This window comes from Medicago truncatula, chromosome 2 (assembly GCF_003473485.1).
Source record: "Medicago truncatula cultivar Jemalong A17 chromosome 2, MtrunA17r5.0-ANR, whole genome shotgun sequence".
In the NCBI taxonomy this organism is placed as follows: domain Eukaryota; kingdom Viridiplantae; phylum Streptophyta; class Magnoliopsida; order Fabales; family Fabaceae; genus Medicago; species Medicago truncatula.
Window position 1 is genome coordinate 24,782,835 of NC_053043.1, and position 24,159 is coordinate 24,806,993.

Genomic DNA, 24,159 nt, shown 5'->3' on the forward strand with positions numbered 1-24,159 from the left:
TTAGTTTTAAAGAACTGGCTAGCGTTCGACGTAAAACTCATGAGTCAATAGATGATTATCTTAATAGATTCCGTCTTCTTAAGGCCAGATGCTTCACATCAGTGCCAGAACATAAATTGGTTGAAATAGCCGCAGGCGGCTTGGATTATTTTGTTCGAAAGAAGTTGGATACTCAATACCTTAGAGATATGGCACAGTTGGCAGATAGAGTTCGACAAGTCGAAATGCTTAAGGCTGAAAAAGCCCGGAAAAATAGGTTCCCTAAAAGGGAGAAAGTTGCCTACGTAGATACAGGAGACAGTGACCCAAAATTCTATTGGGGGTCAGATACTGTCGAAGATAATGAAATAAATCTTGCAGAATTAAAAGATGGACCGCCCTATGCCTGCAAACTACTAAGGCCATCGAATGGAAAAAATCCTGAAGAACCTAAAAATGACAAATATCCTCCTAAAACATATACTTTCGATGTTTCTAAATGTGAAGAGATCTTCTATCTTTTAGTCACTGACGACATAATTTTGGTGCCTAAAAACATGAAATTGCCTCCTTTAGAACAAAGGAAAAAGAGAGGATTTTGTAAATTCCATGGGTTTTTGGGCCATAACTTATCGCGTTGTACTCGTTTCAGGGATTCTGTGCAGAAGGCTCTCGATGAGGGAAGGTTGAAATTTGGGGAGAAAACCAAACAGCCAATGCAAGTTGATGCTGACTGTAACAGCCCGATTTTTCGCTAGATTTATTTTTTTAATTGTTTTATTATGTGTTTATGTGTGCTTGTGCGTGACCATTCATCATTGGGTGCATTTTCATGGGTTTCGTGTTAGAAGGGTAATTTAGTAATTTTAGACTTAGGGGTATTTTGGTCATTTTGTGTGGACGGGTAAATTATAAGTTTTGGTTAGAATTATTTTAGTGGTTTGAAAACTGTTATTTTACTAAGTTACTAGACTAGTGATTAGTAGTTTACAGTTTAGTGATCGTTGGTGATATTTTGCCGAGAAATACTAAAATCCCCAAGTTCACTAAATTTGCTGGGGAAACTAATGAATCAACACTCGAACACATCGCTCGATAACTTATGGAGGCCGGGGATATGGCAAACAATGAGAATTTGAAAATGAAATATTTTCCAAGTTCTCTGCAAAAAATGCTTTTACTTGGTTTACAACATTGCCTCCCCATTCCATTGTTAGTTGGAATCAATTAGAAAAGGCTTTCCATGAACAATTCTACATGGGTCAATCCAAGATTAGTTTTAAAGAACTGGCTAGCGTTCGACGTAAAACTCATGAGTCAATAGATGATTATCTTAATAGATTCCGTCTTCTTAAGGCCAGATGCTTCACATCAGTGCCAGAACATAAATTGGTTGAAATAGCCGCAGGCGGCTTGGATTATTTTGTTCGAAAGAAGTTGGATACTCAATACCTTAGAGATATGGCACAGTTGGCAGATAGAGTTCGACAAGTCGAAATGCTTAAGGCTGAAAAAGCCCGGAAAAATAGGTTCCCTAAAAGGGAGAAAGTTGCCTACGTAGATACAGGAGACAGTGACCCAAAATTCTATTGGGGGTCAGATACTGTCGAAGATAATGAAATAAATCTTGCAGAATTAAAAGATGGACCGCCCTATGCCTGCAAACTACTAAGGCCATCGAATGGAAAAAATCCTGAAGAACCTAAAAATGACAAATATCCTCCTAAAACATATACTTTCGATGTTTCTAAATGTGAAGAGATCTTCTATCTTTTAGTCACTGACGACATAATTTTGGTGCCTAAAAACATGAAATTGCCTCCTTTAGAACAAAGGAAAAAGAGAGGATTTTGTAAATTCCATGGGTTTTTGGGCCATAACTTATCGCGTTGTACTCGTTTCAGGGATTCTGTGCAGAAGGCTCTCGATGAGGGAAGGTTGAAATTTGGGGAGAAAACCAAACAGCCAATGCAAGTTGATGCTGACTGTAACAGCCCGATTTTTCGCTAGATTTATTTTTTTAATTGTTTTATTATGTGTTTATGTGTGCTTGTGCGTGACCATTCATCATTGGGTGCATTTTCATGGGTTTCGTGTTAGAAGGGTAATTTAGTAATTTTAGACTTAGGGGTATTTTGGTCATTTTGTGTGGACGGGTAAATTATAAGTTTTGGTTAGAATTATTTTAGTGGTTCTGAAAACTGTTATTTTACTAAGTTACTAGACTAGTGATTAGTAGTTTACAGTTTAGTGATCGTTGGTGATATTTTGCCGAGAAATACTAAAATCCCCAAGTTCACTAAATTTGCTGGGGAAACTAATGAATCAACACTCGAACACATCGCTCGATAACTTATGGAGGCCGGGGATATGGCAAACAATGAGAATTTGAAAATGAAATATTTTCCAAGTTCTCTGCAAAAAATGCTTTTACTTGTTTACAACATTGCCTCCCATTCCATTGTTAGTTGGAATCAATTAGAAAAGGCTTTCCATGAACAATTCTACATGGGTCAATCCAAGATTAGTTTTAAAGAACTGGCTAGCGTTCGACGTAAAACTCATGAGTCAATAGATGATTATCTTAATAGATTCCGTCTTCTTAAGGCCAGATGCTTCACATCAGTGCCAGAACATAAATTGGTTGAAATAGCCGCAGGCGGCTTGGATTATTTTGTTCGAAAGAAGTTGGATACTCAATACCTTAGAGATATGGCACAGTTGGCAGATAGAGTTCGACAAGTCGATATGCTTAAGGCTGAAAAAGCCCGGAAAAATAGATTCCCTAAAAGGGAGAAAGTTGCCTACGTAGATACAGGAGACAGTGACCCAAAATCTATTGGTAGATACTGTCGAGATAATGAAATAAATCTTGCGAATTAAAATGGACCCCTGCTGCAAACTACTAGCATCGAATGAAAAATCCTGAAAACCTAAAAATGACAATATCCTCCTAAAACATATACTTTCGATGTTTCTAAATGTGAAGAGATCTTCTATCTTTTAGTCACTGACGACATAATTTTGGTGCCTAAAAACATGAAATTGCCTCCTTTAGAACAAAGGAAAAAGAGAGGATTTTGTAAATTCCATGGGTTTTTGGGCCATAACTTATCGCGTTGTACTCGTTTCAGGGATTCTGTGCAGAAGGCTCTCGATGAGGGAAGGTTGAAATTTGGGGAGAAAACCAAACAGTCAATGCAAGTTGATGCTGACTGTAACAGCCCGATTTTTCGCTAGATTTATTTTTTTAATTGTTTTATTATGTGTTTATGTGTGCTTGTGGTGACCATTCATCATTGGGTGCTTTTCATGGGTTTCGTGTTAGAAGGGTAATTTAGTAATTTTAGACTTAGGGGTATTTTGGTCATTTTGTGTGGACGGGTAAATTATAAGTTTTGGTTAGAATTATTTTAGTGGTTACTGAAAACTGTTATTTTACTAAGTTACTAGACTAGTGATTAGTAGTTTACAGTTTAGTGATCGTTGGTGATATTTTGCGAGAAATACTAAAATCCCCAAGTTCACTAAATTTGCTGGGGAAACTAATGAATCAACACTCGAACACATCGCTCGATAACTTATGGAGGCCGGGATATGGCAAACAATGAGAATTTGAAAATGAAATATTTTCCAAGTTCTCTGCAAAAAATGCTTTTACTTGTTTTACAATATTGCCACTCCATTCCATTGTTAGTTGGAACCAATTAGAAAAGGCTTTCCATGAACAATTCTACATCGGTCAATCCAAGATTAGTTTTAAAGAACTGGCTAGCGTTCGACGTAAAACTGATGAGTCAATAGATGATTATCTTAATAGATTCCGTCTTCTTAAGGCAGATGCTTCACATCAGTGCCAGAACATAAATTGGTTGAAATAGCCGCAGGCGGCTTGATTATTTTGTTCGAAAGAAGTTGGATACTCAATACCTTAGAGATATGGCACAGTTGACAGATAGAGTTCGACAAGTCGAAATGCTTAAGGCTGAAAAAGCCCGGAAAAATAGGTTCCCTAAAAGGAAAAAAGTTGCCTCCGTAGATATAGGAGACAGTGACCCAAAATTCTATTGGGGGTCAGATACTGTCGAAGATAATGAAATAAATCTTGCAGAATTAAAAGATGGACCGCCCTATGCCTGCAAACTACTAAGGCCATCGAATGGAAAAAATCCTGAAGAACCTAAAAATGACAAATATCCTCCTAAAACATATACTTTCGATGTTTCTAAATGTGAAGAGATCTTCTATCTTTTAGTCACTGACGACATAATTTTGGTGCCTAAAACATGAAATTGCCTCCTTTAGAACAAAGGAAAAAGAGAGGATTTTGTAAATTCCATGGGTTTTTGGGCCATAACTTATCGCGTTGTACTCGTTTCAGGGATTTTGTGCAGAAGGCTCTCGATGAGGGAAGGTTGAAATTTGGGGAGAAAACCAAACAGCCAATGCAAGTTGATGCTGACTGTAACAGCCCGATTTTTCGCTAGATTTATTTTTTTAATTGTTTTATTATGTGTTTATGTGTGCTTGTGCATGACCATTCATCATTGGGTGCATTTTCATGGGTTTCGTGTTAGAAGGGTAATTTAGTAATTTTAGACTTAGGGGTATTTTGGTCATTTTGTGTGGACGGGTAAATTATAAGTTTTGGTTAGAATTATTTTAGTGGTTTCTGAAAACTGTTATTTTCCTAAGTTACTAGACTAGTGATTAGTAGTTTACAGTTTAGTGATCGTTGGTGATATTTTGCCGAGAAATACTAAAATCCCCAAGTTCACTAAATTTGCTGGGGAAACTAATGAATCAACACTCGAACACATCGCTCGATAACTTATGAAGGCCTGGGATATGGCAAACAATGAGAATTTGAAAATGAAATATTTTCCAAGTTCTTTGCAAAAAATGCTTTTACTTGGTTTCCAACATTGCCTCCCCATTCCATTGTTAGTTGGAGTCAATTAGAAAAGGCTTTCCATGAACAATTCTACATGGGTCAATCCAAGATTAGTTTTAAAGAACTGGCTAGCGTTCGACGTAAAACTGATGAGTCAATAGATGATTATCTTAATAGATTCCGTCTTCTTAAGGCCAGATGCTTCAGATCAGTGCCAGAACATAAATTGGTTGAAATAGCCGCAGGCGGCTTGGATTATTTTGTTCGAAAGAAGTTGGATACTCAATACCTTAGAGATATGGCACAGTTGACAGATAGAGTTCGACAAGTCGAAATGCTTAAGGCTGAAAAAGCCCGGAAAAATAGGTTCCCTAAAAGGGAGAAAGTTGCCTACGTAGATACAGGAACAGTGACCCAAAATTCTATTGGGGGTCAGATACTGTCGAAGATAATGAAATAAATCTTGCAGAATTAAAAGATGGACCGCCCTATGCCTGCAAACTACTAAGGCCATCGAATGGAAAAAATCCTGAAGAACCTAAAAATGACAAATATCCTCCTAAAACATATACTTTCGATGTTTCTAAATGTGAAGAGATCTTCTATCTTTTAGTCACTGACGACATAATTTTGGTGCCTAAAAACATGAAATTGCCTCCTTTAGAACAAAGGAAAAAGAGAGGATTTTGTAAATTCCATGGGTTTTTGGGCCATAACTTATCGCGTTGTACTCGTTTCAGGGATTCTGTGCAGAAGGCTCTCGATGAGGGAAGGTTGAAATTTGGGGAGAAAACCAAACAGTCAATGCAAGTTGATGCTGACTGTAACAGCCCGATTTTTCGCTAGATTTATTTTTTTAATTGTTTTATTATGTGTTTATGTGTGCTTGTGTGTGACCATTCATCATTGGGTGCATTTTCATGGGTTTCGTGTTAGAAGGGTAATTTAGTAATTTTAGACTTAGGGGTATTTTGGTCATTTTGTGTGGACGGGTAAATTATAAGTTTTGGTTAGAATTATTTTAGTGGTTACTGAAAACTGTTATTTTACTAAGTTACTAGACTAGTGATTAATAGTTTATAGTTTAGTGATCGTTGGTGATATTTTGCCGAGAAATACTAAAATCCCCAAGTTCACTAAATTTGCTGGGGAAACTAATGAATCAACACTCGAACACATCACTCGATAACTTATGGAGGCCGGGGATATGGCAAACAATGAGAATTTGAAAATGAAATATTTTCCAAGTTCTCTGCAAAAAATGCTTTTACTTGTTTTACAACATTGCCACCCCATTCCATTGTTAATTGGAATCAATTAGAAAAGGCTTTCCATGAACAATTCTACATGGGTCAATCCAAGATTAGTTTTAAAGAACTGGCTAGCGTTCGACGTAAAACTCATGAGTCAATAGATGATTATCTTAATAGATTCCGTCTTCTTAAGGCCAGAGGCTTCACATCAGTGCCAGAACATAAATTGGTTGAAATGGCCGCAGGAGGCTTGGATTATTTTGTTCGAAAGAAGTTGGATACTCAATACCTTAGAGATATGGCACAGTTGACAGATAGAGTTCGACAAGTCGAAATGCTTAAGGCTGAAAAAGCCCGGAAAAATAGGTTCCCTAAAAGGGAGAAAGTTGCCTACGTAGATACAGGAGACAGTGACCCAAAATTCTTGGAAAAAATCCTGAAGAACCTAAAAATGAAAAATATCCTCCTAAAACATATACTTTCGATGTTTCTAAATGTGAAGAGATTTTCTATCTTTTAGTCACTGACGACATAATTTTGGTGCCTAAAAACATGAAATTGCCTCCTTTAGAACAAAGGAAAAAGAGAGGATTTTGTAAATTCCATGGGTTTTTGGGCCATAACTTATCGCGTTGTACTCGTTTCAGGGATTCTGTGCAGAAGGCTCTCGATGAGGGAAGGTTGAAATTTGGGGAGAAAACCAAACAGCCAATGCAAGTTGATGATGACTGTAACAGCCCGATTTTTCGCTAGATTTATTTTTTAATTGTTTTATTATGTGTTTATGTGTGCTTGTGTGTGACCATTCATCATTGGGTGCATTTTCATGGGTTTCGTGTTAGAAGGGTAATTTAGTAATTTTAGACTTAGGGGTATTTTGGTCATTTTGTGTGGACGGGTAAATTATAAGTTTTGGTTAGAATTATTTTAGTGGTTACTGAAAACTGTTATTTTACTAAGTTACTAGACTAGTGATTAGTAGTTTACAGTTTAGTGATCGTTGGTGATATTTTGCCGAGAAATACTAAAATCCCCAAGTTCACTAAATTTGCTGGGGAAACTAATGAATCAACACTCGAACACATCGCTCGATAACTTATGGAGGCCGGGGATATGGCAAACAATGAGAATTTGAAAATGAAATATTTTCCAAGTTCCCTGCAAAAAATGCTTTTACTTGGTTTACAACATTGCCTCCCCATTCCATTGTTAGTTGGAATCAATTAGAAAAGGCTTTCCATGAACAATTCTACGTGGGTCAATCCAAGATTAGTTTTAAAGAACTGGCTAGCGTTCGACGTAAAACTGATGAGTCAATAGATGATTATCTTAATAGATTCCGTCTTCTTAAGGTCAGATGCATCACATCAGTGCCAGAACATAAATTGGTTGAAATAGCCGCAGGCGGCTTTGATTATTTTGTTCGAAAGAAGTTGGATACTCAATACCTTAGAGATATGGCACAGTTGACAGATAGAGTTCGACAAGTCGAAATGCTTAAGGCTGAAAAAGCCCGGAAAAATAGGTTCCCTAAAAGGGAGAAAGTTGCCTACGTAGATACAGGAGACAGTGACCCAAAATTCTATTGGGGGTCAGATACTGTCGAAGATAATGAAATAAATCTTGCAGAATTAAAAGATGGACCGCCCTATGCCTGCAAACTACTAAGGCCATCGAATGGAAAAAATCCTGAAGAACCTAAAAATGACAAATATCCTCCTAAAACATATACTTTCGATGTTTCTAAATGTGAAGAGATCTTCTATCTTTTAGTCACTGACGACATAATTTTGGTGCCTAAAAACATGAAATTGCCTCCTTTAGAACAAAGGAAAAAGAGAGGATTTTGTAAATTCCATGGGTTTTTGGGCCATAACTTATCGCGTTGTACTCGTTTCAGGGATTCTGTGCAGAAGGCTCTCGATGAGGGAAGGTTGAAATTTGGGGAGAAAACCAAACAGCCAATGCAAGTTGATGCTGACTGTAAGAGCCCAATTCTTCGCTAGATTTATTTTTCTAATTGTTTTATTATGTGTTTATGTGTGCTTGTGCGTGACCATTCATCATTGGGTGCATTTTCATGGGTTTCGTGTTAGAAGTGTAATTTAGTAATTTTAGACTTAGGGGTATTTTGGTCATTTTGTGTGGACGGGTAAATTATAAGTTTTGGTTAGAATTATTTTAGTGGTTTCTGAAAACTGTTATTTTACTAAGTTACTAGACTAGTGATTAGTAGTTTACAGTTTAGTGATCGTTGGTGATATTTTGCCGAGAAATACTAAAATCCCCAAGTTCACAAAATTTGCTGGGGAAACTAATGAATCAACACTCGAACACATCGCTCGATAACTTATGGAGGCCGGGGATATGGCAAACAATGAGAATTTGAAAATGAAATATTTTCCAAGTTCTTTGCAAAAAATGCTTTTACTTGGTTTACAACATTGCCTCCCCATTCCATTGTAAGTTGGAATCAATTAGAAAAGGCTTTCCATGAACAATTCTACATGGGTCAATCCAAGATTAGTTTTAAAGAACTGGCTAGCGTTCGACGTAAAACTGATGAGTCAATAGATGATTATCTTAATAGATTCCGTCTTCTTAAGGCCAGATGCTTCACATCAGTGCCAGAACATAAATTGGTTGAAATAGCCGCAGGCGGCTTGGATTATTTTGTTCGAAAGAAGTTGGATACTCAATACCTTAGAGATATGGCACAGTTGACAGATAGAGTTCGACAAGTCGAAATGTTTAAGGCTGAAAAAGCCCGGAAAAATAGGTTCCCTAAAAGGGAGAAAGTTGCCTACGTAGATACAGGAGACAGTGACCCAAAATTCTATTGGGGGTCAGATACTGTCGAAGATAATGAAATAAATCTTGCAGAATTAAAAGATGGACCGCCCTATGCCTGCAAACTACTAAGGCCATCGAATGGAAAAAATCCTGAAGAACCTAAAAATGACAAATATCCTCCTAAAACATATACTTTCGATGTTTCTAAATGTGAAGAGATCTTCTATCTTTTAGTCACTGACGACATAATTTTGGTGCCTAAAAACATGAAATTGCCTCCTTTAGAACAAAGGAAAAAGAGAGGATTTTGTAAATTCCATGGGTTTTTGGGCCATAACTTATCGCGTTGTACTCGTTTCAGGGATTCTGTGCAGAAGGCTCTCGATGAGGGAAGGTTGAAATTTGGGGAGAAAACCAAACAGTCAATGCAAGTTGATGCTGACTGTAACAGCCCGATTTTTCGCTAGATTTATTTTTTTAATTGTTTTATTATGTGTTTATGTGTGCTTGTGTGTGACCATTCATCATTGGGTGCATTTTCATGGGTTTCGTGTTAGAAGGGTAATTTAGTAATTTTAGACTTAGGGGTATTTTGGTCATTTTGTGTGGACGGGTAAATTATAAGTTTTGGTTAGAATTATTTTAGTGGTTACTGAAAACTGTTATTTTACTAAGTTACTAGACTAGTGATTAATAGTTTATAGTTTAGTGATCGTTGGTGATATTTTGCCGAGAAATACTAAAATCCCCAAGTTCACTAAATTTGCTGGGGAAACTAATGAATCAACACTCGAACACATCACTCGATAACTTATGGAGGCCGGGGATATGGCAAACAATGAGAATTTGAAAATGAAATATTTTCCAAGTTCTCTGCAAAAAATGCTTTTACTTGTTTTACAACATTGCCACCCCATTCCATTGTTAATTGGAATCAATTAGAAAAGGCTTTCCATGAACAATTCTACATGGGTCAATCCAAGATTAGTTTTAAAGAACTGGCTAGCGTTCGACGTAAAACTCATGAGTCAATAGATGATTATCTTAATAGATTCCGTCTTCTTAAGGCCAGAGGCTTCACATCAGTGCCAGAACATAAATTGGTTGAAATGGCCGCAGGAGGCTTGGATTATTTTGTTCGAAAGAAGTTGGATACTCAATACCTTAGAGATATGGCACAGTTGACAGATAGAGTTCGACAAGTCGAAATGCTTAAGGCTGAAAAAGCCCGGAAAAATAGGTTCCCTAAAAGGGAGAAAGTTGCCTACGTAGATACAGGAGACAGTGACCCAAAATTCTTGGAAAAAATCCTGAAGAACCTAAAAATGAAAATATCCTCCTAAAACATATACTTTCGATGTTTCTAAATGTGAAGAGATTTTCTATCTTTTAGTCACTGACGACATAATTTTGGTGCCTAAAAACATGAAATTGCCTCCTTTAGAACAAAGGAAAAAGAGAGGATTTTGTAAATTCCATGGGTTTTTGGGCCATAACTTATCGCGTTGTACTCGTTTCAGGGATTCTGTGCAGAAGGCTCTCGATGAGGGAAGGTTGAAATTTGGGGAGAAAACCAAACAGCCAATGCAAGTTGATGATGACTGTAACAGCCCGATTTTTCGCTAGATTTATTTTTTTAATTGTTTTATTATGTGTTTATGTGTGCTTGTGTGTGACCATTCATCATTGGGTGCATTTTCATGGGTTTCGTGTTAGAAGGGTAATTTAGTAATTTTAGACTTAGGGGTATTTTGGTCATTTTGTGTGGACGGGTAAATTATAAGTTTTGGTTAGAATTATTTTAGTGGTTACTGAAAACTGTTATTTTACTAAGTTACTAGACTAGTGATTAGTAGTTTACAGTTTAGTGATCGTTGGTGATATTTTGCCGAGAAATACTAAAATCCCCAAGTTCACTAAATTTGCTGGGGAAACTAATGAATCAACACTCGAACACATCGCTCGATAACTTATGGAGGCCGGGGATATGGCAAACAATGAGAATTTGAAAATGAAATATTTTCCAAGTTCCCTGCAAAAAATGCTTTTACTTGGTTTACAACATTGCCTCCCCATTCCATTGTTAGTTGGAATCAATTAGAAAAGGCTTTCCATGAACAATTCTACGTGGGTCAATCCAAGATTAGTTTTAAAGAACTGGCTAGCGTTCGACGTAAAACTGATGAGTCAATAGATGATTATCTTAATAGATTCCGTCTTCTTAAGGTCAGATGCATCACATCAGTGCCAGAACATAAATTGGTTGAAATAGCCGCAGGCGGCTTTGATTATTTTGTTCGAAAGAAGTTGGATACTCAATACCTTAGAGATATGGCACAGTTGACAGATAGAGTTCGACAAGTCGAAATGCTTAAGGCTGAAAAAGCCCGGAAAAATAGGTTCCCTAAAAGGGAGAAAGTTGCCTACGTAGATACAGGAGACAGTGACCCAAAATTCTATTGGGGGTCAGATACTGTCGAAGATAATGAAATAAATCTTGCAGAATTAAAAGATGGACCGCCCTATGCCTGCAAACTACTAAGGCCATCGAATGGAAAAAATCCTGAAGAACCTAAAAATGACAAATATCCTCCTAAAACATATACTTTCGATGTTTCTAAATGTGAAGAGATCTTCTATCTTTTAGTCACTGACGACATAATTTTGGTGCCTAAAAACATGAAATTGCCTCCTTTAGAACAAAGGAAAAAGAGAGGATTTTGTAAATTCCATGGGTTTTTGGGCCATAACTTATCGCGTTGTACTCGTTTCAGGGATTCTGTGCAGAAGGCTCTCGATGAGGGAAGGTTGAAATTTGGGGAGAAAACCAAACAGCCAATGCAAGTTGATGCTGACTGTAAGAGCCCAATTCTTCGCTAGATTTATTTTTCTAATTGTTTTATTATGTGTTTATGTGTGCTTGTGCGTGACCATTCATCATTGGGTGCATTTTCATGGGTTTCGTGTTAGAAGTGTAATTTAGTAATTTTAGACTTAGGGGTATTTTGGTCATTTTGTGTGGACGGGTAAATTATAAGTTTTGGTTAGAATTATTTTAGTGGTTTCTGAAAACTGTTATTTTACTAAGTTACTAGACTAGTGATTAGTAGTTTACAGTTTAGTGATCGTTGGTGATATTTTGCCGAGAAATACTAAAATCCCCAAGTTCACAAAATTTGCTGGGGAAACTAATGAATCAACACTCGAACACATCGCTCGATAACTTATGGAGGCCGGGGATATGGCAAACAATGAGAATTTGAAAATGAAATATTTTCCAAGTTCTTTGCAAAAAATGCTTTTACTTGGTTTACAACATTGCCTCCCCATTCCATTGTAAGTTGGAATCAATTAGAAAAGGCTTTCCATGAACAATTCTACATGGGTCAATCCAAGATTAGTTTTAAAGAACTGGCTAGCGTTCGACGTAAAACTGATGAGTCAATAGATGATTATCTTAATAGATTCCGTCTTCTTAAGGCCAGATGCTTCACATCAGTGCCAGAACATAAATTGGTTGAAATAGCCGCAGGCGGCTTGGATTATTTTGTTCGAAAGAAGTTGGATACTCAATACCTTAGAGATATGGCACAGTTGACAGATAGAGTTCGACAAGTCGAAATGTTTAAGGCTGAAAAAGCCCGGAAAAATAGGTTCCCTAAAAGGGAGAAAGTTGCCTACGTAGATACAGGAGACAGTGACCCAAAATTCTATTGGGGGTCAGATACTGTCGAAGATAATGAAATAAATCTTGCAGAATTAAAAGATGGACCGCCCTATGCCTGCAAACTACTAAGGCCATCGAATGGAAAAAATCCTGAAGAACCTAAAAATGACAAATATCCTCCTAAAACATATACTTTCGATGTTTCTAAATGTGAAGAGATCTTCTATCTTTTAGTCACTCACGACACAATTTTGGTGCCTAAAAACATGAAATTGCCTCCTTTAGAACAAAGGAAAAAGAGAGGATTTTGTAAATTCCATGGGTTTTTGGGCCATAACTTATCGCGTTGTACTCGTTTCAGGGATTCTGTGCAGAAGGCTCTCGATGAGGGAAGGTTGAAATTTGGGGAGAAAACCAAACAGCCAATGCAAGTTGATGCTGACTGTAACAGCCCGATTTTTCGCTAGATTTTTTTTTTTAATTGTTTTATTATGTGTTTATGTGTGCTTGTGTGTGACCATTCATCATTGGGTGTGTGCTCGTGATTTTCGAATATCAAACCATTAATTGATTTAAATCGTCAATCTTTGAACTCTCGATTTTTATTCGTGGGAAGGGAAAAAATGAGTAAAAACCCTTATCGAGACTTTGGATTCGGGGGTTGGTTATGCAAAGGGAAGGTGCTAGCACCCTAAGCATCTACGGTATTCCGTAGGAACCTCTTACCTAAATTATCTTGTGCTAAATTCATTGCTTATTTGAAAATTATTACCTAAAAATCTAAGTGAAAGAATGGAGGGAGAAGAAGTATGTTTTTGGTTATTTTATTTGATTTGGAAGGATAAAAATCCTATGCCTACATACCCTTTAAGAAAAGGGATCAAAACCAATGTAGTTCACCTCAAAAATTTCTTTGGTGGGTTAGGTTGATTTTAAGATTTTTGAAAATGGGTTTTAAGAAAAGAAAGAGGCCTCAAGGCATGAGAGAAAAAATAAGGTGAGGTTGTTCACATTTTAATTACAAGAAAATCAAGTCTAATATGAATATTAATTCAATTAAGCATTTGATTAAGAAAATAAAAAGGAAAGACACTTGGGTTACAAACCAAGGTTTATTAAGAAAATATTTTTGGAGTTTTGCATGTTTTTGTTGTTTTTGAATAATAAATGAAAATTAAACTAACGGAGCAATAAAAATAAAAGCGCGTGGATTTTTGTAGTGACGTTGGATCACCACAAAATCCCTAATCTAATTTTTTTGCATTTTTTGGATATATCTAAGGCGGTAAGGAAATAAAAGGACACACACACCCACACACTTTTCTCATTTATATTTACATTGGACCTAAATACATTCTAATTGATGGAAAATAAATAACAATAATTAAAGTGCTAAATAGAAATAAAATCAAATGTAAAAATGCTAAAAAGAAATAAAAATGCAAGAAAATAAAAGAAATGGACTACCGAAAGGATAAAATTCCGAAGGGACTTTTCCGAAGGGACTTATTCCGAAGGGACAGAAAAAAAGGGAGAAGAAAAGAATAGCTCGTTAACACAAGCTAAATAGGGAGAAGAGAGAAAAGTTCTTTGACAACTCAAGAGAACTTTTTGGTGTCAAATTGTGTGGAATGAGGGCTCTATTTATAGGTGAGGAGGTTGATGAAAAAAGGAAAAATGGTTTAATGGAAATGATGGACAATTATGGTGAATTTTGAAAAAGGAATGTTAAAGTTGACACTTGACTTGAAATTTTTTTTAGACCTTGTACATTTTATTTTGGACCTATTGACACTTTGTTTTTTTTTTTTTTACACTAATTAATTAAAAAGAAATAAAATAAATCTAATACGAAATAAAATAAAACAAATTAAACTAAAAGATGAAAAATAAAAATTATTAAATATAAAAAAAGTAACTAATCTTAAAATTAAAATTAATAAAAGATGGAAAGAAAATAAAAAGAGAAAAGAGAGTCCGACTCGGAATCAAAAATGAGGTACTTCAAAGTAACCTCTTTGCCAAAATTTCGTCTGAAACGACGAAAATTCCCGACTTTAAAAATACAAATAAAATGGGTAAGAATAGAGAAAAGTGGTCAAAATTTGGGGTATGACAGATGCCCCTATTTAAGTTTCTCCGTCACGGAGATTTAAAAAAAATGAAATTTTTAAATCAACGGGTCGAAGAGACTTAAAAACTAAGTACACCAATTTTTGACCAGTTGAAATGCTGAGAATGCAATGCTTATGAATATACTGGTATGAATGTCTGCGATGCAAGTATGAATGCAAGGACGACAAAAATACATTGACTGGGGAAAAAACTGATAGATATCACTGGGGAGGAAATATTATTTTATTACCGTTACTGCGGTAAAGACGAACATACGAAATGAAATACTGTCTATTACCTTTACTGGGGTAACGAGCAACATAGGAAAGGAAAAACCGTCAGTTACCTTTACAGGGGTAACGACCCACATACGAAATGAAATATCGTCAATTACCTTTACTGGGGTAAAAACCAACGTACGAAAGGAAATACCGTCAATTACCTTTACTGGGTAACGACCAACATACGAAAAGAAAATACTGTCAATTACCTTTACTGGGGTAAAGACCAACATACAGAAGGAAATACCGTCAATTACCTCATCACGGGTAATGACCAACATAGAAAAAGGAAATACCGTTAGTTACCTCAACACGGGTAACGACCAACATTTAAAAAGGAAATACTGTCAATTACCTTTATTGGAGTAAAGACCAACATATGGAAGGAAATACCGTCAGTTACCTCAACACGGGTAACGACCAACATACGAAAGGGAAATACTGTCAATTACCTTTATTGGAGTAAAGACCAACATATGGAAGGAAATACCGCCAGTTACCTCAACACGGGTAACGACCAACATACGAAAGGGAAATACTGTCAATTACCTTTACTCGGGTAAAGACCAACATATGGAAGGAAATACCGTCAATTACCTCAACACGGGTAACAACCAAAATACGAAAGAGAAGATACTGTCAATTACCTCAACACGGATAACGACCAACATAAGAAAAGGAAATACCGTCAGTTACCTCAACACGGGTAACGACCAAAATACGAAAGAGAAGATACCGTCAATTACCTCAACATGGATAACGACCAACATACGAAAAGGAAATACTGTCAGTTACCTCAACACGGATAACGACCAACTTACGAAAAGGAAATACCGTCAGTTACCTCAACACGGGTAACGACCAACTTACGAAAAGGAAATACCGTCAGTTACCTCAACACGGGTAACGACCAAAATACGAAAGAGAAGATACCGTCAATTACCTCAACACGGATAACGACCAACATACGAAAAGGAAATACGGTCAGTTACCTCAACACGGATAACGACCAACTTACGAAAAGGAAATACCGTCAGTTACCTCAACACGGGTAACGACCAACTTACGAAAAGAAAATACTGTCAGTTACCTTTACTGAGATAACGGCCAACATATGAAAAGAAAATACTGTCACTTACCTCAACACGGGTAACGACCAACAAAAAGGGAGATACGAAATACCGTCAGTTACCTCATCACGGATAACGACCAACATAGAAAAAGGAAATACCGTCAGTTACCTCAACTCGGATAACGACCAAGATGCAAAAAGGAAATACGGTCAATTACCTCAACTCGGGTAACGACCAACATACAAAAACGAAATACCGTTAGTTACATCAACTCGGGTAATGACCAACATACAAAAAGAAATACTGTCAGTTACCTCAACTCGGATAACGACCAACATACAAAAAGGAAATACCGTCAGTTACCTCAACTCGGGTAACGACCAACATAGATAAAAGGCAGATGCTTTCGGTACAAGGATAGCTCACATAAGGTACTAGGGAGCAGAAATATATTGATACAAAGACTATTGGATGGGACCTGCCCGTTGAAATAAACTCAATTGGTAACATTCCTGAATCAGACACATTGGGTATGACACTTTTACGAGGTACACTGGAATAAGACACTAGGTAATAATGCAACCATGCATGAATGATATTTGTATGCATGCTATGTATGCATGAATGAATGAACATGTACGAGACACATATAACAGTACAACAGAAAACTGTTGAGACAAGATTTGGACAGGTCCTAAAAGGAAGTAGCCCGGCATCGCAGCACAAACACTTGAGAATCTTCAATGGGGATACCAATACAGGAGGTGAGTCAAACACTGACGGGGTAAATCCGTCCAAACAAAACATTAGTGGGGTAAAGCTCAAAATCAAACCCCTGATAGGAGAACAAACCAATAATCAAACTAATGATAGGGATACAACCCAATGATAGGGATACAACCCAATAATCAAACTGCTGATGGGGATACGAACCAACAGTCACCCAACTGATGGGGTAAAATCCATATTCAAACTACTGATGGGATACGACCCATATCCAAACCAACTTACAGGGTAAAACCCCATATCCAAACCAACCGGTGGGGTAAGGCCCTAAGAAACAAACACTGGAGGGGTAACAACTCCACAATCAAAACCAACGGCAGGGTCACGCCTTATAACCATACCACTGAAGAGGTAACAAAACGTTAATCCAACCACTGACCGGGTAACTGCCCACTAATCATACCGCTAAAGGGGTATCGGCCCATCAATCATATCGCCGAAGAGGTAACAAAGGTAACAAACCATTTACTCAACCACTGAAGGGGTACCTGCCCACTAATCAAAACCAACGGCGGGGTCACGCCTTAACTGAAGAGGTAACAACACGTTGATTCAACCACCGAAGGGACAACTGCCCACTAATCATACCGCTAAAGGGGTAACGACCCATCAATCATACCACTGAAGAGGTAACAAATCAGTAATTCAACCACTGAAGGGGTAACAAACCGTTAATTCAACCACTGAAGGGGTAACTGCCCATTAATCAACCACTGAAGGGGTAACTGCCCATTAATCATACCGCAAAAAGGGTAAACGGCCCAATGAACACAGCACTGATGGGAGATACGACCTAATAATCAAAGCACTGATGGGGATACGACCCAATATAATGTCTCAGTTGATGGTTAAGTAATCATTCCTTGGGGATAAAGCTCACCGATCCGAAACCCGGCAGAAGTTGCCAACCCATCAATCAAAGCACAATCAAAGGTCGCCATTTAAACAAACCATTGGCATGAGTTTCCATCAATCAAAGCATAGGCAAAAGTCGCCATTTCTCGGGGTGAAACCCATCAATCAACCATTCTGGCAGATGTTGCCCTTAATCAAAACATAGGCAGAAGTCGCCATTTAAACAAACCATTGGCATGAGTTGCCTTCAATCAAAACATAGGCAAAAGTCGCCATTTCTCGGGATGAAACCCATCAATCAATCATTATGGTAGAAGTCGCCATTTCTTCAAACCACCAGCAGAAATCGTCATCAATCAAAGCACAGACAGAAGTTGCCAACATTTAAATCATTATGGCAGAAGACGCCATTTCATCTAACCACTTGGCAGAAGTTGTCATTTGTAAATCAGTACAAAGTGATTCTTCCAAACGACCCACTTGAGCGGTGATGCCTCTGTCTTTTTCATTTCAATTTTTTGTTTTTTTTTTTTTTAGTCCCTAACTTTTGCCTGGACCGCCCTTTCGGGTTTTCAATCCACCGGGAATATATTCTTTTCTTTTTGTATGCCCCCTAATTTTTGCCTGGACCGCCCTTTCGGGTTTTCAGTCCACCAGGACGCTCATTTTTGGCTTAAGCCGCCCTTTCGGGTTTTCGACTTAGCGAGCTTTTTTTTTTTTTTTTTTGGTATATATATATATATTTTTTGACAGAGGTCATCTCACAACTTTTGGTCATGCTTACCTTGTAGAGTTTAACTGTACTTAAGACGGATGTTGATGTATGTTTCACCTACCCATAAGTTCAAAGAAGATGTACCTGTTGTTTATGCTTTTCAGAAGACATGAAAAAAGTTTTTAAAAGATTTTTTTTTTTTTTTGCTTTCGGTATTAACATCAAAAATAGAAGAAAAATTTGCAAACAGAATGAATGAGAATTTCAAATAAATGGGCATAGGCTCAAATTAATGTAAATGGAGTGGTGGCCTGCCAAAGGCGTGGCTCCACGGATTTTAAAAAGTTTGGAAAACGGTAATTTATATGGAAAAGATACATTGAACACAATAACTAGTGTTTCCTCTACCAACTTTGATTCCACCGTTCTGAGTCTTTGATTTGCCGGCGCTTCAGATCGGAAGTCCTTTAACAGCTAAGATACCCCAGATGAATCATATCTGATTTAGTGCAATTACCTTGCAATGAGCCGGAGGTCTTTTGACAGCTGAAATGCCCCAAGTGAGTCATGTCCGACCAGATGCAGTTACTTTGTCGTGATCCATAACTTTTGCATAGATCGCCCTTGCGGGTTTCAATCTATCAGGATAATCATTTTTATTTTTTTTTTATAAATGTCTCTAACTTTTGCATGGATCGCCCTTTCGGGTTTTCAGTCCATCGAGACGCTCTTTTTTGCCTAAGCCGCTTTTTCAGGTTTGCGACTTATCGAGCTTTTTCATTTTAACAAAGTATTTCTTGACTGCATCGGTATTCACAGGACATACAAGTTTACCGCCATTCTTTGTAATTTGGCATCCATCTGCCCCTAGAATTTGGTAGCATATTTTTGAGTACAAAGCCACTTTCTTGACAATCACGGGGACGAGCCTTCTTTGTTGAATACTTGCTTTATCCTTTTGATATAACTGTCCACGACATACGGCAATAACACTTTTAAATTCAATCAAGTTTAGCTTTCATTGGAACTTCCGTTGACAGGACTTTGACCTCCATGTGGGGCACTGCTTTATATTGCATACTAAGGGATGGTGGGGGGGCTGCCCCTGTTATAGTGTGCATGAAGTACAATATCCCTGCAAGACAGATGATGACATCTCGTGCCAGTCTTTGTACATGAAAGTCCTCTTCAGGACAATCTTTCTTGATATTTGCAGCTTCGACGGCCAAGATGCCCTAGTAGGTGAGAAATCTCAGTGGAAGTTTCTTCATCATACTCTTCTTAAGCCTCAGATACAAAGAACTCAAGGTCGAGAGAGAGTACATGGTTAAAGTGTTCAACGGGTTTATTAATGCATGATTTGATTATTGATATGTACATTATGATTATGCAGATATGTGGAAATGATTAAAGAAAAAGAATTTTTTTTTTGGTTTTTGTATTACCATTTTTCCAGAAAAAGCACAAAATAAAAACAAGGTCGGGATCGAGACGACCTTTCATTAATGATGAAAATACATAAAGCAAAAAGCCCTAAACAAATTCACTCTCGCCTCGGGTGGGACGGAAGGATTTTTTATTTTTTTTTATTTTTTTTGAAAAACATAAAGCAACAAACAAACATATTAATTGAACAAATGAGTAGTAGAAATAAACATCAGCAAAGACCCAATTGTAGCTAAACATTCCATGTATCAATATTAGGCTTCAAGATCCAATAGCGGATTAACTTGCATGTCTGCGTTCAATCTTAGAAGTGTAAGACCTTATCTTGGATCAACTTCTAAACTTCATTCCTAAAAGCAAAACAGCGCTCAATATCATGACGAGGTGCCCCTTGATGGAAGACACAAGAGAGGTCGGGCATATACCCAGTTGACAATTTCTTAGGCATACGAGGAGGTGGTCTGGTCTGGACAAGCTTCCTCCTAAGCAAATCGGGAAGCAACACTGCATATTTCATGGGAATCAGATCAAATTGTGGTTGTCCCGAAGCTTGTTGTCAAGACTGTTGTTGATATTGCTGAAACTGGGCCTGATAACCCGGATTTCGGATAACATTCATGATGGGCATAACAGCGACAACAGAGTGGGAAGTCAGTTGTTGTTGTTGAAGTAGCACTTTTATATCTGGGTCATCGAAGGACCAGACGTTATTATCAATCAACTTCTGAACTTCTTCCTTCAAAGGATAGCACTGCTCAATGTCATGACCAGGTGCCCCTCGATGGAATACACAGTTGAGGTCAGGGCGATACCAAGGTGGCAGCGGATTCGGCACCCGAGGAGGTGGTAGGGTTTGAACAAGGTTCTTCTTAAGCAAAATGGGAAGCAAATCCGCATATTTCACCGGAATTGGGTCACACTGAGATGCTTTTTGGACCTGATTTTGAGGAATAAGCGGCTGAGAACCCTGTTGTCGAGGCCGTTTCATGCATGTTGGCTGACATAGTGGCTGAGGCCTTTTCTGAACAAGCGGTGGATCCTTTGCAGCCATCAATGAAGATACTAGGCTGGTTAACTTCTCTACCTCAGCCCGAAGTGGTGTTACCTCTCCATGAAGTTCCTGGACCTCTTGCTCAAGCCGATCCATTTTTCCTGTTTGCACGAGTGTCTGTATACGCGAGCCGAACTTGGATGAAGACATCGAACCACTTTACTGACGGATTGACCTTTTACAAGTAGAAACAAAATATGAGACACAAACTAGAAACTATGAATGCAAAATGATGCATGATATGCTTATGCAAAAATGTACAATTTTTTTATTTATATTTTTTGTTATCGAAGGACTTACCAAAGTTAATTTATAAACATTTTAAAGGAACATGGATTCATTTTAAAATTGTAAAGATATTGCGATAGGTTCCTTTTTCAAAAGGTAAGAACGAAACCAAAGAAAAAGTTCTTAACAAAAGCTAAAGCTTTAGTTAAGATTTTTTTGAAGTTGTATTTCTTGGTGTTCATTCTTACAAGGTCTATGTTTACAAAAAACTTGTCTAAGTCCTTCAATTTTTTTATGGAAAAAGTTGTTTATGAATGAATGCATGTATGCATGGTTATGCTAAAGTACATAAAATACATGGTGAGGTTAAGTTCCACAGTTTTGGAGTCAAAGGTAACAACGCCATTTGGTAAGGACTATGGTTTAAATGTACCTGTATCACGGGTTCTACCAAGTTCCCAAATTACAACTTCCCTTATGAACATATCGGTGTATAGGACCGCTCCTAGTCCAATAACAATCATAAGTAAGTCTAGTTTGAGTGTAGTATCGCGTGTCGACCAAAGTCAAGACTGCTCTTGGTTTAGCCACCGCACTACGTCCTAAAAAAGGCCAAGATGGGTTAAGGGTGATCTAAAGGTCCTCAACATTTAGCGGACTTCAAAAATAATAACGCCAATCACGACTGCTCATGACGACATATTATTAATTTTGAAAGACCTACGTTGAGTGGAGTTACCTCACGTGTACACATATCGCAGGACCGCTCCTGGTATGGCACTATGATCGTACTCCGTCCTATCTTATGTTTCACTCAAGCCCGGGTGTAGGACTTATCTCACCACTCACGTAACACGGTATGTAAGCAAATATGTACAAAGCATAAACAAATAGTACAACACAAAATAAATAAAATAAGGTGGGTTTAACCCGCGTAGAATTTAAGTCCCCAGTGAAGTCGCCATTTCTGTGCTCGTGATTTTCGAATATCAAACCATTAATTGATTTAAATCGTCAATCTTTGAACTCTTGATTTTTATTCGTGGGAAGGGAAAAAATGAGTAAAAACCCTTATCGAGACTTTGGATTCGGGGGTTGGTTATGCAAAGGGAAGGTGCTAGCACCCTAAGCATCTACGGTATTCCGTAGGAACCTCTTACCTAAATTATCTTGTGCTAAATTCATTGCTTATTTGAAAATTATTACCTAAAAATCTAAGTGAAAGAATGAAGGGAGAAGAAGTATGTTTTTGGTTATTTTATTTGATTTGGAAGGATAAAAATCCTATGCCTACATACCCTTTAAGAAAAGGGATCAAAACCAATGTAGTTCACCTCAAAAATTTCTTTGGTGGGTTAGGTTGATTTTAAGATTTTTGAAAATGGGTTTTAAGAAAAGAAAGAGGCCTCAAGGCATGAGAGAAAAAATAAGGTGAGGTTGTTCACATTTTAATTACAAGAAAATCAAGTCTAATATGAATATTAATTCAATTAAGCATTTGATTAAGAAAATAAAAAGGAAAGACACTTGGGTTACAAACCAAGGTTTATTAAGAAAATATTTTTGGAGTTTTGCATGTTTTTGTTGTTTTTGAATAATAAATGAAAATTAAACTAACGGAGCAATAAAAATAAAAGCGCGTGGATTTTTGTAGTGACGTTGGATCACCACAAAATCCCTAATCTAATTTTTTTGCATTTTTTGGATATATCTAAGGCAGTAAGGAAATAAAAGGACACACACACCCACACACTTTTCTCATTTATATTTACATTGGACCTAAATACATTCTAATTGATGGAAAATAAATAACAATAATTAAAGTGCTAAATAGAAATAAAATCAAATGTAAAAATGCTAAAAAGAAATAAAAATGCAAGAAAATAAAAGAAATGGACTACCGAAAGGATAAAATTCCGAAGGGACTTTTCCGAAGGGACTTATTCCGAAGGGACAGAAAAAAAGGGAGAAGAAAAGAATAGCTCGTTAACACAAGCTAAATAGGGAGAAGAGAGAAAAGTTCTTTGACAACTCAAGAGAACTTTTTGGTGTCAAATTGTGTGGAATGAGGGCTCTATTTATAGGTGAGGAGGTTGATGAAAAAAGGAAAAATGGTTTAATGGAAATGATGGACAATTATGGTGAATTTTGAAAAAGGAATGTTAAAGTTGACACTTGACTTGAAATTTTTTTTAGACCTTGTACATTTTATTTTGGACCTATTGACACTTTGTTTTTTTTTTTTTTTACACTAATTAATTAAAAAGAAATAAAATAAATCTAATACGAAATAAAATAAAATAAATCTAATACGAAATAAAATAAAACAAATTAAACTAAAAGATGAAAAATAAAAATTATTAAATATAAAAAAAGTAACTAATCTTAAAATTAAAATTAATAAAAGATGGAAAGAAAATAAAAAGAGAAAAGAGAGTCCGACTCGGAATCAAAAATGAGGTACTTCAAAGTAACCTCTTTGCCAAAATTTCGTCTGAAACGACGAAAATTCCCGACTTTAAAAATACAAATAAAATGGGTAAGAATAGAGAAAAGTGGTCAAAATTTGGGGTATGACAGGGTGCATTTTCATGGGTTTCGTGTTAGAAGGGTAATTTAGTAATTTTAGACTTAGGGGTATTTTGGTCATTTTGTGTGGACGGGTAAATTATAAGTTTTGGTTAGAATTATTTTAGTGGTTACTGAAAACTGTTATTTTACTAAGTTACTAGACTAGTGATTAGTAGTTTACAGTTTAGTGATCGTTGGTGATATTTTGCCGAGAAATACTAAAATCCCCAAGTTCACTAAATTTGCTGGGGAAACTAATGAATCAACACTCGAACACATCGCTCGATAACTTATGGAGGCCGGGGATATGGCAAACAATGAGAATTTGAAAATGAAATATTTTCCAAGTTCCCTGCAAAAAATGCTTTTACTTGGTTTACAACATTGCCTCCCCATTCCATTGTTAGTTGGAGTCAATTAGAAAAGGCTTTCCATGAACAATTCTACATGGG